The following is a 17,982-nucleotide window of genomic DNA, read 5'->3' as shown; positions in this document are numbered from 1 at the left end:
ACATTATAGTTTATTAAATCAAAAACACAAATCCTGAAGCCATGTACTTTGAGGTCCTCTTACATGTTATGATGAAGAAAAAGGAGGCACAGTGAAACAAAACCATTGCCTAGGATCACACTTATTGGTCAACTTGGGAAGCTGGGACTAATCCCAGGTTTTCTGGTTTCACATTGTGCAATTCAGCCACTTGATGTACATATTTCGATTTCCCTACACCCACCTTACAGTCCGTCCCTCTGTACCATCACCCTGCAGCCCTCGGTCACACCACAGGCCAACCTTTTTGGCCCTGGGAAAATGTTTGCCAGTACCCATGGCCTAGATAAAGTGTATATTTCCATTCATCATAGAAAACGGCTTTCAATCTCTTGGAGTCATCTGCGTTAGTGTTGCTAACTGATGTCATTCATGCTAATTCTATTCTCTCTATATATCCCTTAGTGGATTCCAAATGAAGTCCATGTCCCATGAAACATTTGTGGTGCCACAATTTGTCTAGTGCACTGCAGCACCATCAAGTTCTAAGTCTATGGTGGCACCTCTTCTGTCTAACTCGACCCAGCCCAGACCTTGACAGAAGTAGCAGCTATTCTTCTATTTCCCTGCAGCTCTAACGAGCTCTGGCTTTATACCTTGCTCCCTGCCAATCTCTTATTACTGGGCACAGAAGCTGAGTTTCTTTTGAAGTTTGGGGGAAGCCAGAGTTGGGAGCTGTGCTAAGTCCAGGAGAAAGGCAGGGGAGATGCTGGCTTACCAAGCATAGTTATCCTGGACTGTATTGCCATCAAATGAGGATTTCAAAATGTTTTTCCCTCATTCTTCCAATGTTCACTTAACACAGATAGCCAACACTTCTTTCACAACTAGCATGTCGCTTCACCAGGGTCACTTACAATTCATATATTTTTAACTAAAAATAGAAAAATTATGTACTTCAATATATCACACTAAAAATAGTTTAAACATTCTTCTCTAGAAACCTATTATCTGAAACATAGTACACCAGTCTGAAACATTTCTGACGTTTTGCATAACAATACTCTATGTTTGAGTCTCTGATTCTACGTCTTGTTTTCTACTGATGACTGGATGTGTTATAATGTTTTATTTAAATTCCATTGAAGTCTCCAAAGTCGGCCGGCGCGATGGAGATCCACGCGCACCTGAGGATTCCCGGCTCCTGACTCCTCCCTTCCTCCTCGAGGCAGTGCAGGTTTTCAGCGGCGGCTGATGGCGGGCAGTGGCTGGCGTTTTCGAGATGACTGTTGGATTTGTGTTTGAGGCATGAAGGCGGGAAGCAGTGCAGCGCTTTCAGCTTGAGGGAAGCAGCTTCTTCTTTCATTGTGTTCCGGGCGTTTGGAGGCACGAAGGCGGGAAGCAGTGCGGCGCGTTCAGCTTGAGGGAGCAGCTTCTTCTATTGCTGTACTCCGGGCGCTTTCGGCATTCTTTCAGCCCTGTGCCTCGTATTGCTGCTCATGCCTGGGGGTCTGTGGATGCGGCGGTAGCGGTAAGAGCAAGCTGGGCTGCAAGCGGCAGCGGTGTACCGGAAAGCACTAAAAATTCCTCTCTCCGCCGCTACGGATCAGCTTTTCTATTCAGTATCCGTTCACAGCAGCATGGCGCAGGCGAAGCTCAAGCTGTCGGCTTACCTGAGGTCCTGAGATTACGTATGAATAATACTTGGTGACGGGGATTAAGGCTTCTTTCTGTTCTACTGAACGCTGAATGTTGGACGCTCAGAGACTTTGAGGTATCTGAGGCTCATAATTTAAGAGAGCCATTATCAATATCGGTCAAAACAGGGAAGAAAAGAGAGGGAAGGAAGGAAGGAAGGGAAGGAAAAAGAGGGGAAAAAAAAATCTTATTTTTTTTTTTTTTCTTCAAGAAAATTATTGAACACCCGTAAGGCGAAGGCTTCGCGTATTCAGGCTAAAGAGGCGCGGAACGCCGCCACATTATTAAATAAGGGGGCCCTTGGTGATGGTAAGGCAAAGGAGAAAAGTGATAGTGCGGGAAGTTCGGAAGAGCTCGAGGAATCTATCCGTGAGACCCCATCTCCAGTCTTGAAGGCCTCTCATCGTGTAGGAATTGAGGGTTCCTCGCCCATCAAGGATTGGTCATCTACGCAGGCCAGCCCAGTGGAGGTGCTTAAAGGGACTAAATCATTTCCTCTCTTTGAAAAGAAAAGTGCTGCACCCGGCCAAAGGCATTCCGCCCAAATTTCTCCTTCTCTTTTTTCTTCAATTATTCACCCTCCCAATTCTCTGCTTAAATCCAACACAGGGGCATCTTCTACACCATCTATGCCTTCTACGCCTTCGCCTAAAGATATCCCCTTAGTACACTCCTTAACAACTACGGAGGATGTATTGACTCTGGGAGGGATAGACACAGTGACATCATCTATTGACAAGTCTTTAATTTCCCCCGCTAAATCTGTCTCTAATGTGAATCACTTCAGTCCTTTGCTTGATGTAGATACTGAGACCGTCGGGGAGATTAAGATGTCAGTCAAGGATATGTTAAATTTAATCCTCGACGAGGTTAGAGAGCTGAAGAGGTTTCAGAAATCCGAGCTTGCTTTAATCCATCAACGCCTGGACAAAATGGAGGATCTTTTCTCCACATTCCCTGCTCGACTTCAAGAAGTTGAGACCCGCATCTCTAATTTGGAGGATCAAATGATTAAGGTCAAAGAGGATGCAAACCAGCTCTCCCTCACTTCACGCGCACTTGAATCTAAATTGGACGATTTAGAGAATTATAATCGTCGATCTAACCTACGCATAGTGGGGGCTCCTGAGGGTCTTGAAGGGCCCAGCACGCTGCAGTGGGTCACCTCTTTTTTAAAATCTAAAGTGATTCCCAATCACGAGGGTGACCTGACTATTACACGAGCACATCGCGTTCCCGCTCAACCTTTCCCAAATTCTTCTCTCCCTCGAACAATTCTATTAAATTTTTCTGACACACGGATTAAGGAGATTACTCTCTCAACGGCAATTCAGAAAAGACAATTTTTTGTCAATGAAACTGTGAAATGTCTGCATCTGCTGCTCGGAGAAGAAAAGAGTTTGTCCAGATGCTACAATTATTTAAAGCTAAAGGAGCTCAAGCCACAATAGCGCAGCAATCCAAGCTTAAAGTTTTAGTGAAAGGCAAATTCTTTATGTTATCTGATATTGCAGCAGCACAGGACTTGCTTCGGGACATTTCCAACTCTTCATGAGGTTAAATTTGGGAAATTTATGGACTTCTTCTTTTGTGTTTTTTGCTTCAAGATATAGGGTGATAGATGTGACATATGTGCTAAGTTGGGAAAGCTTCCCTTTTTTTCCCCCCCTTCTCTTTTTTTTTTTTTTTTGTGCTGGCGGGTATGAGTGGGGGGAGGGGAGGATCAGTTGAGCAAGGTGGAGCGCGGAATCCAAGGGGCCCAGGGGGTGCAATAGGTCACCCGAATAGCAGGGGGTTGGAACCGATGGTCAGCGTGTGCTGGGGAATCTCGGCCATTGGTGGGGTTGGGGGTTGGTGGGGTTGGCGGTGGGGGCCACGGGGGTGCTGTGGGGGTTGTTTGGGGATGGGGGGGACTGGGGGGGAGTGTTTTGAGGGTGTGGGAAGGGGAGATAACAAAAATGAAGTTGAAGATGTCAGGTTTTTTTGGTTATTATGTATGGGTAGGACGAGGTCTGAAGATGATTACTTATACTCAGTTAATTTAAGATGTTAATGCCAAATAAGGAAAGTTTGAAATTGTTTTCTCTGAATGTTAATGGCTTAAACAATATTAAGAAAAGGCGAGCGGTTGAAATCTGGATTAAGGCAAAAAATCCGTCTGTAGTTTTATTTCAGGAGACCCATATCTCATCTTTCAAGATAGATCAATTTTCAATGTTTAAGTCATGGGCCTCATATCGGTGTCTTGCTTCATGTAATGAATCTAAACGGGGGGTGGCGATATTTATAAACAAGAATATACATGCGGAAGTTATCCACTCAGAAATTGTGGGGTCAGGGCGGTGGTGCTGGGTTTCTTGTAAAGTTAAAAATAGACTGCGACCTCTTACTTTTCTCAGTTGCTATGGCCCATTAAATGATGATTGCAATGTTTTTGAAGAGATGTTTAAATCCCTATTGACCGTGTCAGGGGATATTGTAATTGCCGGTGACTTTAATGTCCTAATGAATCCCAATTTGGACTCATCGTCCCAACAAAAAAAACAACTTAAACCTAAAGTTTTTAGACCATTTCCAAGTATAAAAAATTATTAGATCTTTTGGATCATTGGCATCAAGATAATCCCTCTAAAAGAGAATATACTTGTTGGTCGAGTAGATTTAAGTCCTCATCTCAGATAGACTTTGTCCTTGCTTCACGTAATCTTAGGTTAGGCCACTCTAATACGGTTCATAATGTTTTTTCTGACCACGTTATGCTTATCAGGGAATTTATCTTGGGGGATACTGCGAGATCTCCCAAAAGATGGGTATTTAATAAATCATATCTCAATGACGAAATATGGGTCCATGAACTAAAAGATTTGATTAGAGAATTTATAAGTCGTAACACTGGCACTGCCCCTATTAGTATTATTTGGGACGCTTTAAAAGCTTTTATTCGTGGTTTAATCATTACAAAAGATGCTGCTATGTCCATTGCCGCTAGGGCTATAAAAAACTCTTTTGAACAACGTATTCAGGCTCTTAGTGAGTTACGGCAACAACATTCTTCTAGAAATATTAAAAATCAACTAGATGAGGCTAAACGGGAATATCGTACATACTTATTTGAGCAAGGAGAGGCGTTTTTTTGTAGTCAATATCAGAAAATCTACGAAGAGAGCAACTTTACGGGCAGATTTCTGGCCTGGCAGGCTAAAGAACAAGCTGCTTCCAATTTAATTTCTGGCCTAATTTGTCCCGTCACTGATCAATATGTGACGGATTCAGAGGGGATAGGTAAGATAATGTATTCTCATTATCACGAAATATATAGTCATCAGCATGAAATTGATCACTCAAAATTAAATGCATTTTTGAGACAAGAGGAGATTCCTTCCCTCTCCGTATCTGAACAATCAAACATGGTTAAGGAATTTTCTCTTCAAGAAGTACAACTGGTAGTGAAAGAACTCCCTTCAGGGAAAGCTCCCGGCCCAGACGGATTACCTGCCGAATTCTTTAAAGTTTTTTTTCCCGCCTTCTCGGATCTTTTTTTACAACTCGTTAACTCGATGCTCACCGGAGCGTCTACTCCAGATTCGTTTCATGAGGGCACGGTGGTCAGCTTTCTGAAGAAAGGGAAGGACGCTAAGGATCCTAATTCATATCGCCCCATTACTCTTCTAAATTCTGACTATAAGATCGTTACTAAACTACTTGCTATCCGGTTCAATTATATTGCTTCCGATCTGATCCATGAAGATCAAAATGGGTTTATCGCTGGCAGACAACTGATGACTAATACTCATTTTCTAGCAGAAGCTTTGCATTATTTTCAGACACTGACGATTCCAGCCCTAATCATGTTATTCGATGCGGAAAAAGCTTTGATTTGGTGGTTTGGGAAACTCTTTTTATTATTTTGCAATATTTTCACATCCCATTAATTATTATTAATTTTATTTGTAATCTTTACACGGGTGCTAAAGCTAATATTATTATTAATTCATCAACAGTGGGATCAGTATCAGTCAACCGGGGTACACGCCAGGGTTGCCCCTTATCACCAATTCTTTTTGCTTTTTTTATTGAACCCCTTGCAATCGCAATTCGACAATGTGCTGAGATTTCGCCTCCGATTCCATTAATGTCAAAAATAAAACTTTACGCTGACAACATTATGCTCCTTATTAAACCCGATTTGCAGTCTCAAGTTCGTGTATTCCAGCTTTTTGAGGAATTTGAGACTTTCGGGGGATATCGTATTAACAAAAAAAAGACTGAAATAATGATCTGTGGCAACTACAAACCTGAATTATATCCGCATCTAAGGAGCTGTATTAATAATAATCCCAAAAGATATTTAGGGATTTTTTTCTCAACCACAGTTAAAGATCTTTTTAGTCTTAATTTTGACCCCCTCCTTCAGAAAGTTGGCTCCATGCTTACTCGTTGGAATAAATTACCACTATCAATCCTGTGCCGGGTCGCTTTGATTAAAATGTCTATTTTACCGCTGTTTAACTTTTTGTTTTCAACGATTCCTTGCTTCCTCTCGGGTAGTTTTTTTTCTAAAGTCGAATCTTTATTTTTGTGTTTTCTGTGGGCACACAAAACGCCTCGTATCGCGCTGAATACTCTTTATGAGGATTTGGACAATGGTGGTCTGGCACTACCCAATGTTAGAGATTACTATAATGCTTACTTTGCTCAGTATTTGACTCGCTTTAAATTTCCAATGTCAAACCCCAATGTATTTATTAGTTTTTTTGTCGATTTAATTTTGTCAGAAAGTCAAGTCTTTCCCCCCCTCCAAATTACTAAATCCCCTAAATTGGTTAGGTACAAAATATTTGCTTGGTTTTTTAGGAAACGCACGGCTATGTTAAAAAGATATTCTCCATCTCTCTTTCATTCTTCGTCCCCATTGTTTAATTTACTTTTATCTGATGGACAGCCGTTTGACTCTGAGTTAATAGGTCAATGGAAAAGTGCTGGATTTAGTAAAGTGGGCGATTTTTTACAAAATACGAGATGGATTACTCCAATGGAGATGCGATTAGCTATCCCAAGAAATTTTTTGTTAATTGGCTCCTATACTTACATTTATCAACTTTTGCAGCGACACGCCCCCACAGCATTAACTCAGATTTCCTCTTTAAACAATGATCTTTTCTTTAATAATAACCTGGTAAGAAAACCTGGAGAGTGGAAACGCTGTCTTGCTCAATCAAGACAAAGGGATCTGTGGGTCAAAGCTGTAAAAAAATGGAGGGAACAAGAAAACCACATTCTGACACTGTCTACATGGCGAACTATTAATAAACTGAATTTTTCTACATTAAGGGGCGCCAACTGGCGTAGAATGATATTTTTTGGAAAGTGGCTTTTGTATCGCACCCCGGCGGGAATAGCCAAATTGTATAGTAGCTATCCATCAAATTGCTTTCGATGCTCAAATTTCTCCCCTGCAAACTGGACTCATGTAATCGCCGATTGTAGTTTGGTTAAAATATTCTGGGATGACATTTTTGCTTTTTTAAGCTATAATTGCCATACTCATATATCTTTAAATGTAAATCTGATGCTTTATGGCTTTGATTCGCATCTTAATTTATCTGTATCTTTTGTTAAACTAGTCTTCATTTGCATGGCCGTTGCTAGATCTTTGTTACTTCAAAATTGGCGTACAAATCAAATTCCATCCTTTTACGAATGGCTTTTCAAAATGCGTAGAGTAAAGAGGAGTGAACGAAGCTACGCTCTGAGGATTGGCGGGGGGAGGAAATTTGAAAAAATTTGGGGGACTTTTTTCGATTAACTTTTTTAAATACTTTGTTCGATTGATCAGTATGGGTAACTGCAATATTCATTATTTGTATTTGTTTAGTGATGACAGCAGGATATGTTTTTTGAGAAGATTTTCATGCTTTATCTTAGTCCTCATTGTATATATATTATAATTCATATTCTGTATATGTATGCCATCATTCAACTTCAATAAAAAAAAAAAAATAAAAAAAAAGAAGTCTCCAAAGTCAATTCTTAAACGGGATACTTTACTGTTTATCGCTGCCTAAGTATAGGTGCAGTAGAAATTATAAGTACTGTAGCCATTAATTAGGTATACATTAATATCTTCCAGAGGCATTTAAATTGAGGAAGGTATCTAATTTATATATTTCATATTCTCTAAGAAAACCTAATTATAAATATTCTCCTACACATAGTGGAGCCCGTCATATTCAGACTCATAGTGCACAGTAATTTCAATTTTACTGACACTTTCTCCAAGGGTTCCTGCTAAAATATTAAATTCTCTTCAATGTACCATTAAGAGAATAACTGTTTTTTATGATTAACATCATGCCCACATCACCTCTAGTTTCTATAATAGCATCAGCCGAGCACTTCCGTTTTTCAATTTTATAAAGGTGCAACTGGAATTTTCGTTTATTCTTCCTTCCCATTTTAAGTTCTAATGTTATATGACCATATAGCAAAAAACTAGCTAGGTAACCTATATATAAACATAGGTACCCTTGTTCATTTCACCGTAAAAAACTTGAACTAAGCTATTCATTAGTCATTCAATCTAATATCTCACATATTTTAAAAATTGTAGCCTGTGTTATCCTAAAACATAGAAAATTGTAATATATCTGTAAATAACGGGAGTACTGCCAATCCTTTTCTCAGCGAAGGATAGAAATACGCTCATATTGTTATATCCGTATGTAATAAACCTAAGTTTCTTTAAGATTGCAATAAAATTCCACTTGAATTAAAACTCTCAGGGGGATATTCTCAAGAACGTGTGCTAATCATCGCAAAATTAGCTTAACGCCACTCTGCATATCGCAGGAAAACAACGCCGTGGTAACATAGTATTCTCAACCCGGTCTCACGATAACGCATCAAATGACCGCGTTAAAATCAATGCGGCGCGGCAAAAATGCGAAACACAAACGCAAAAACAGTAGCGATGAGGCCAATCGCGATACAAAAATCAGCAACAACCAGCGCTAGGCCTGCATTTCCAACGTGTCATGCGGGAAAATGCGCCATAAAAGCACAGTAAAAAGACGGTGAGATGGCAATGCACGAGCACAACCCCACATCCATGACGTAGAACAAATGACCATTGTCCCGCATCAAATAGGCATCTCCTCATGGTCACAATGTACATTGACATGCAGTCTGCATGTGAACTGCGCCAATGCTGAAACATGCATGGAACACACTGTGAAACCACATCTCTCATTCACATTGCAGAGAGACAAGCAACCCCTCCTGCACACAGACGTGTCATGACCCTGATGAATTAATCATGAAAGCGTGGACAAATGTAGGGGCAGTGACTCCCACTTATGTACATGTTGCCCATGTTGTGGGACTTGAGTCACAGGGGGCATCCCTGCATCATGGTGGTACATATCTGACCCCAAAGGAGCCCTGTTGTCACCTGTAGCTCACAAATGGCAGACAAAATGGAATGATTTACGACACATGTGAAACGCCGAAGAGTGGGATTCCCTACTAACTGTGACACACAGAACTGGCATTTTCAAATATGTCACACCCTATACAGCCTCTCTGCACAGAGGTGACACACCCACCATCCATGAACAAATCATAAAATTGTCAGCGCCTCATGTCGCACTCACACTTGAGTGATGTGCCTGTACAGATGAGTGACATGCACATGCTGTTCCTGTGGTAATTTTGTACTGTCCCATGATTGCTAAGGACTATCACAATGTGACGTGCTCATATGAAGAAATTGTCAATGATGATGCTCCTGCTGCAGCTGCAGTGGGGTGTGCTCCACCTGCCTCATCTTCATCATCATCGCCCGGTGCATCTGGTGATGGAGCAGGGTTTTTACCTTAAACCCAAATACCTGTTTCATTTTCGTATGTTATTATTAAAAGTACTACTGAATAATTAATAATTACTAAAGATTTGTCGAGTCTTGTCTAACCAACCTTATTAACAGAAGAATTACACGTGGGAATGCTATTGCATGGCTAAAATAATAAGTGAACTAAGTTGGTGAGCAAATTGACAGAATAGATGTTGCTTATGTGATGTTATTGTGTTTTGCGCTTATAATTAATATGCATTATTGGCTTTTGATGTCGCAAATGGCTAGATAAATACATACACATAAGGGTATTAGCAGGGGAATAACCCTGTATAATCATTTCCGTGCAGTAATTATGTTTTGTGTTTCCTTTTACTTAATTTGACCATTGTGGCCTGCTATAACATGGCTACCACCCGCAGCCTGCATTCGAGTAGATGGAAAATTAGACAGGAGGCTTCGCGCTGACTGCGACCTTGCCCTCCCATTGAACTGAAAAGCCATGATCATGACGACAAATCTGGGAGAGATGCCAAATGCCCCTGAACGTGAAGATTGTTGCCAATCCAAATACCGACCTGATGAACTTATAATGGTCCCACAAATGAGATACATTTTATCCTAAAGAGACATCCGTAGAAGTAACGAATTAGTTATGGACTCCTAATTTCTATTCATTATTTGAGACTATCAATGCATGAGAAAATCTATTGTTGTATCCCAATGTACCAAGATGACATAATTTCCGCCATTCGACTGTTTTGTAAGATATGATTGCAACATTTGGAATGTAAATTTGGTATAAATATTAGTAGACTAGAGAGGTCTAGCACCACTTCTTCCCGAACTGATGATCAGAGGTCCCGATGCTGACGGAGAGGACGGTGACTCTACATGACGGCTAGAAACTTTAACTATTTTGATGAGGACCGGTTCTGACTTAGGAAACAACTTTTAGCCAGAATAGGTAAATTTGAAAGAAATGATCTTGCATTAAATTGGCTTTTCTTACAATTTTAGATAAACAATATTCTGTTTGAATTACTGTGTCGGGTGGTTATTTTATTGTCATGTTTATTGAATTTATAGAGTGCTAAAATGTTTCACCAGATCTATAGCAACTAGTTGATGCCATTGACCTCAGGGTACATGCAGATTGGTTAGGTATCGAAAAGTGTTTTCCCCTTATACATGGCACGGATAGAGTGGTAGGATGAATGTTGGTGTTATGGGCCCCACCAGCGTGTGATGTGTGTGTGCGCGTGTGACTGTGAAATCACTCCGTCCGTGGAAGTAAAGGGGATTCGGAAGCTCCGATCTGCACCAGTTTCTTGGTAGCAGAATGATGGTTAACTATTGTCTTGATCTGGCGAATTTGCGTGTATATAGGCTTGTTGATTATTGATTGATATTGATATTTGTACTAACACTGTATGTTGAAGGTGTATTGAGTTTTATGTAGTGTGTATGGCTTCTGGGACGTAGGAAGTCGGTGACAGTTCCGTAGTAGGGCAGAGGCAAGCGCTGTTCTCGGAAGAGGCGGGATTGTTGGCCCTGTATGAAGACAGGGGAAAACGTGTGACAATTGAAGTTGCACGTCTCATTGTCTGGGTTCGATGAGGTAGCATCGCCGTATGTTGCCATTAGAAACGTATTTTCTGTGTGAGAGAGGTGTATATGATAGTGAAGGTTATCTGTGAAGTTCTGGTCTTAGGTATCAGGGATCCTTATGGCATTCCGTTAACGCTTATCACTAGAAAGGTAATAGGTATTCTCTGAGCTCGTTAGAAGGACAGAGCAGAGGTAAGCGCTGCTTTGTTAACGTGTGATATAGTTCTGTAGTAGGACAGACTGTTCTCTGTTCTCGGGAAAGACAGAATTCTGTGTGAATGTACTACATTTTCTGGTGTGAAAGTGTGTGAATGAGAAAGCATTCTGGTTAATTGGGAAACTCTTAGGAGCATTCTGGAGAAAACAGTTAATTGGTGCTTGTTAGAAGGGTAGAGTAGAGGGATGTGCTACTTTATCAACGGAAGAAACGATTCCGTAATAGGGCAGAGGTAAGCAATGCTCTCGGGAAAGGCGGAATTCTCGTGGGAAAGGTCTTTTGCTGTTCTGTGGCTAGCGAAGCAGACAATGGAGATGTTTGTATGTTGTAACTAACAGACTCGTAGAAGTTGAAACAAAGTCTACCGAGTAGTTTTGTAAAGGAGGGGTAGACGAGAGAGAGACAGGAGACCGGAGCAGGAGCTGCTGCAGAGACTGCTGACTTCAGGAAGACCGCGCTGTGATTGGACAGTGGGCTAGAACGGTGGAAGCACGGTGATTGGCGTGCTAGTGTACGCCGCGCAGGGATTGGGAGACATACAGGGTGACGCAGATGCTCCAGGATTGGTGCATTGGTGTGAATCGTGCTGGGATTCGTGGACTGAGTCAGTGACGTAGACGCTCCAGGATTGGTGCGTTAGTGTAAGTCGTGCTGCAATTGGACAGGAGATCGTACAGTTGTAGAAAGGACAAAAGGGTTACGGAAAATAAGAAAATGTATTACCACGCTGAGGAAAAGAAAAAGAAATCCTTGTTTAGTAAGGCTAAGAACTGGTTTGACAAGGATAAGGACATTGTGACTAGGGAAGGACAGTTACTTCCCCCGATAAGAACCCCTGCATCTTTCATGGTTGCAAAGTATGGGTATCATACCTGTATTTGGTTAGACAACTGGGTGAAGTATACTAAAGAGGATGGAGTTTTAGCTTTCCCGGAACATGGCTCATTTAATCTGGCCATACTGAGGAACTTACGGGAGAGGATGATGAGCCTAGAGCCTCGGCCTAGGCCAACGCAGTTTGAGGCATTGACTGAATGGGAAGATGAAATGCATGAGCGAGAAAAGCAGAGGAGTGGAGGAAATTACAGGTATATGTTCGGGCGAAAGTATGATCGCGAAACTCATCATGACCGGATGAGAAGATGGCGAGATGCCAGTATGACTGAGGGATTATATCCTATAAGAACTGCAGAGGAGACAGAAGGGAGAAAGTGTACAGAAAAAGAACATAATGTAGAAACAAGGAGGTATAGGGCAAATGAGTCTGATGACGATGTCTTAGATGACATGTTCTACAAAAGACCACCCCCGTATAGACGAGAACCAGAGGTAGGAACAGTAGTTACCCCAATGAGAGACACCCTGTGGATTATAAATACAGAGGTTATGACCCCTGAGTTGAAAAGCAGCAGTTCTCTTGCGGAAAGAGAGAGAGAGAGAGAAAGAGAGAGAGAAAGGGAGAATGAAGTTGAGGATGAAAAGACCGGAGAATTAGCAAGAATCACATTTGAATTGACAGAGAAAATCAGAGAACTGACAAAAATCTTGAGGCAGTTACGGTGCCAGTGACAATAGGTCCGGTTATGCCGATTTTCAAAAAGCAGAGGACTGGTGAAGGTGGTTTGACAGTTCCATATGTAGGCAATAGATTGATTGTTCCTCCAGAGCAGGCAGAAAGGAGAACAGGAGAAAATCAGTGGAGAACAGGAGAAAATCAGTGGAGACACACCATATGTGGAGGAGAGTTGGATGTGCAGACTAACTCAGGTTTGAACTCTGGATGTGTGAAAGGGAACAGAGGATCGATCTTAGAACCACAAAGAGTGACAGAACCAGGGGGTGCGGAAAAATCCATGGGAATAACTGCTGAATATTTGAATGATTGGCTGAAAGCTTTGCAGAGGAAAGAAAAAGAATCCCAGGGAATTGATGTAGCTAGACTACGTATGGAAATGGAGGAGCTGATTGTAGGAACAATCCCTACAGAAACGCTGAAAAATTATCAGGAAGGGGAGATTCTATTTCTGTGTAAAAGTATCACATGGAGAGCAAAGAACATACATGACAGGTTGAAAGGAATAGCCAGTGAAATGGGGATCGACATGAACAAGGTAAAAGCTTTACAAAAGCCTTACCGAGTTGATTTTACAGATAAGGACATTGAGAATCTGAATAATGCAGGCCGAACAGGGCAGATTAAGGAGATGATTGCTTTGCTGAGAAAATGGGGAGATGTGGAGAGATGGAAAGATAGATGGTATAGAAATCGAGAGGATGCAGCAGACAGAACTTACTCGACATTCCCTATGAAAGAAAAGGAGAAAGCAGTGACAGCTTACCCCATGAGGGAGATTCCAGGAGGAGGGTACGTACATGTCCCATGGACCAGACAAGATATTTTGTCATTTACAAATGATTTCCCTCGACTAAGAGAGAAGCCCGTCGAGTGGTATAGACAGGTTGACAGATTTGTGAAGTTGTCAAAAGTGCTGTGGATCGACCTGAATAGTCTGTTTGATATAATTGTACCAGCAGACCTGTGGGCAGAATGTAAGATAGTCATAGACTGGCCCACTAAAGAATACCCGAGAGATCCAAAGACAGTGGCTCCAGATCCAGAGGTCATGAAAAAGTATGAGCAGGTTATGGCCTTCTTGAAAAATAAGTTACCCCCCAAGGAAACAGACTGGGTTAAAATAGATCGAACACATCAAGAAGTGAAAGAATCAGTCCATGCTTACTATGAAAGACTGATACTTGCTTTCAAACAGTTCAGTGGAGATGAACATCTGGGTGACAAGGATCTGAGCCATTTTGTATATAGATTTGTATATGGCTTGCGACCTGAAATCAGTGAAATGATAAGGCAGCATACCGTAGACTGGCAGAGCAAAAAGATTGATGAGATCCTGAGACATGCAAAATACTTCAGTGATGAGATTGAGGCAAAGCAAAGGAAACTGAAAGAAAAGGCAATGTGGGCACAGGTGAAAGTTGCAGAAAGACAGGAAGCTCAGTTGGTTGAACAAGCAAATAACCCAGGAAATAAACCCAGGTTTGGCCCAGGAAAAGGGAAAGGCAATATTGAGGAAGCAAAGAAGAAGTTTCCCTGCCACAACTGTGGAAAATTAGGGCACTGGAAATCCGAGTGTAAGAATCCACCGTCTACTAATGATGACAATCCATCATTGAATTCACAGGTGCAGAGTGAGGGGTGTGGTCAGCATCAGCAACAGCAGAAGGCTGTTAAGCAGCAGAATCAGGTGCCAAAACCACCCTTGCCACAAAGAAGAGGATCCCAGAAGTACAGCCAAGATTCGGGGTTCTACGATGAAGAGCAGGTAAACAAGCCAAAACGCGCAAATGCTGTGTCACTATATTGGCTAAGGAATGAGGGAAGTGATTCTGAGGGAGACTTCTGACGGTGCCGAAGAGAGGAGGAAGAGTGCGTACTTGGCGCAACTCTAGAAATAGACCAGGCAGGACCTTTTGTAGATGGAAAAATCAATGGTGAAAGTGTTACTTTTCTAGTTGACACAGGAGCTACGAGATTAACTGTCAGGTCAGCTGATATAAAGAATCTTCCTCTCTCGGATGAAGCAATCCAAGTAGTTGGTGTGTCTAACACACAGATAAAAACTCATCTTACTGAACCAGTAAGGGTTAGAATAGGGAAATTCTCAGACATGCACCGATTTGTGGTGTGTGACACTAGTCCTGTGAACTTGCTAGGCAGGGACCTGCTGTGCAAGATGAATTGCACTATTTTCTGTACTCCAGATGGAATAACCTTTGAAACACCAGATGAGGATGTCCTATACAGAATGACCCTAGATAACAGGGAAAGTGAGGCTTTGGGGACATATGCTGTGTTTAATCCAGATGCATTACCCCCAGAATTGCAACAGATAGTGAAAGCAGCAGTTTGGGATTTTACTGGAGAAGATGTGGGCCTGATGAGAAATGTAGATCCAGTAAAAATTACTGTAAAAGAAGCAGTGGTTTACCCAAACATCCCACAATACAGACTGACACCTGAAATAATTGAAGGAATAACACCCATAATTGAGAAAATGATCCAGCAGGGGGTGTTAAGGGAAATATTGAGCAGCCCATGTAATTCACCAATAATGGGACTGAAGAAACCTAATGGAAAGTTCAGAATAGTACAGGATTTGAGAAAAATTAACAAGATTGTTGTGTCATGCTGTCCCATTGTGCCAAATCCATCAGTGATTTTGTATCAGATTCCCCATGATGCAGAATGGTATACAGTAATTGACTTGTGCCATGCTTTCTTTTTAATCCCGTTGCATCATGACAGCCAGCCGATTTTTTCATTTAGATTTGGAGAGCGAATTTTGGCATGGTGCCGAATTTCACAAGGGTATACAGAGAGCCCTTCGATATTTAATCAATTGCTGAAGAAATCTCTGGAGAGTCTATAACAATGCCTGAAAATTCAGTTTTGGTCCAATACATTGATGACCTGCTTGTGGCATCCAAAACACGTGAAGCCTGTGAAGTAGACACCATTGCTTTACTGAATCACTTGGCAGATGGCGGATTAAAGGTATCCCCAGCCAAATTGCAATTCTGCAAAAAAGAAGTCCAGTATCTGGGACATAATATTGAGAAAGGCCTGAGGAAAGTGACCATTGACAGGATTAAAATCATTAGAGGGATGAGAGCCCCAATGACACAAAGAGAAGTAAGAATGTTTCTGGGAATGGTTGGTTACTGTCGTCAGTGGATAAGTAACTTTTCCTTGATTGCCAAGCCATTGATTAAATTGACCAAAAGTGAGGTGAAAGACCCATTGGAATTAAACCCAGAAGAAATGGCAGCATTTAAAGAGTTAAAGAACAGGCAATGTGAAGCACCTGCCCTAGGAATGCCAGATTATGAAAAAGAATTTGAGCTGTACTGTAGTGAGAGAAATGGATGTGCACTTTCAGTGTTAATCCAGAAACATGGACGTCTGAGGAGGCCAATTGCATACTTCTCATCAACACTTGACCCAGTAGCTGTGGGTTTACCAGGTTGCCTGAAAGCAGTAGCTGCTACATGCAGAAGTCTGGAACAAAGTGAGGGAATCATAATGGGATATCCTGTACGGGTATTCGTACCTCATGATGTGGCAATCCTTTTAACAAGGAGCCGGACACAGTTCATGTCTCATAGTCGGCTGACTAAATATGAGAAAGTCATTCTTGGTGCAACAAATGTGAGCCTTGAGAGATGTGTGAATGTGAATCCAGCAACACTGTTGCCTGATGCTGAATGTGTGGGAGTGAGAAATGAAATTGATCATGACTGCCTGGAAGTGCTTGATTACTGTACAAAACCAAGACCAGACATAAGAGGTCTGCCACTGCCTGAGAGTGATCATGTGTTGTTTGTGGATGGATCTTGCTTGAGAACGGATGAAGGAACACTGAGTGCCGCATATGCTGTGTGTACAGTTTCAGGAGTTGTGGAAGCATCACCTTTGAAAGGAGTTAAATCCGCTCAGTTGGCAGAATTGGTGGCACAAACGAAAGCTTGAAAGATTGGAAGAAATGTGAGAGTGACTGTAATGACTGACAGCCAGTATGGCTTCGGAGTTGTCCATGATTTTGGCCAGTTATGGCTGCAAAGAGGTTTCCTGACCTCAAGTGGAACTCCCATAAAGAATGCTGAAGTGGTTGGAAAATTGCTAGAGGCGATATAGCTGCCTAAAGAACTAGCAGTTGTAAAATGTGCTGCTCATGGTCAAGGTGATGATTTCGTCACCGTTGGGAACAAATATGCCAATGACATAGCACAATACTGTGCAAGGAATAATCATTCCATTAATCGGAGTAAAGAAAGAGAAATGTCTTCTTGTTCCTTAATGTTTACTAATGCGGTGGGAACATGGGAGGAAGTGAAGCAGTTGCAGGATGAGGCAGGAGATGAGGAAATGAAAGATTGGGTGAAAGCAGGTTGTGCACCAAGGGAAAAAGACCATGTGTGGGTCTATAGGGATGGAAGACCAGTCATGCCCAATAGCATGTTGCCAACAATGGCAAGGATGTATCATGGCCAAGGTCACTTGGGAAGGGATGCTATGATAAGGGCCTTTAAGCAGACCTGGTATAGTCCAAAATTCAGGCTGATAGCAGAGAGTCTCTGTCAGAGATGTCTGATATGTCAGCAATTCAATCCTGGAAAGAGAACAGTGGTGAGCCTAGGAACCATAGGCAGGGAGGGAGGACCCTTCACAAGAATGCAGATAGACTTCATCGAAATGCCCCAAGTCAATAGATTAAGGTATGTCCTGGTGGTGGTCTGTTTGTTCTCCAGGTGGGTGGAGGCACATCCAACAAGAAGAAATGATGGGATAACAGTGGCCAAGCTACTGTTAAGAGAATTCATCCCAAGGTATGGTTTCCCAGTGACCATTGAATCAGACAGAGGAGGACATTTTTATAATGAAATCATGGGTTTGATCTGTGAAGCATTAAGTGTACAGCAGAAGCTACATTGTGCTTACCGACCAGAGGCTTCTGGTGTGGTTGAACAAATGAATGGTACCATCAAAAACAGAATTGGCAAAATGTGCCTGGCCACAGGAATGAAATGGCCTGATGTCTTGCTTCTA

The sequence above is a fragment of the Triturus cristatus genome, chromosome 6 (genome assembly GCF_964204655.1).
Source record: "Triturus cristatus chromosome 6, aTriCri1.1, whole genome shotgun sequence".
Lineage (NCBI taxonomy): Eukaryota > Metazoa > Chordata > Amphibia > Caudata > Salamandridae > Triturus > Triturus cristatus.
This window is presented reverse-complemented; position numbering follows the sequence as displayed.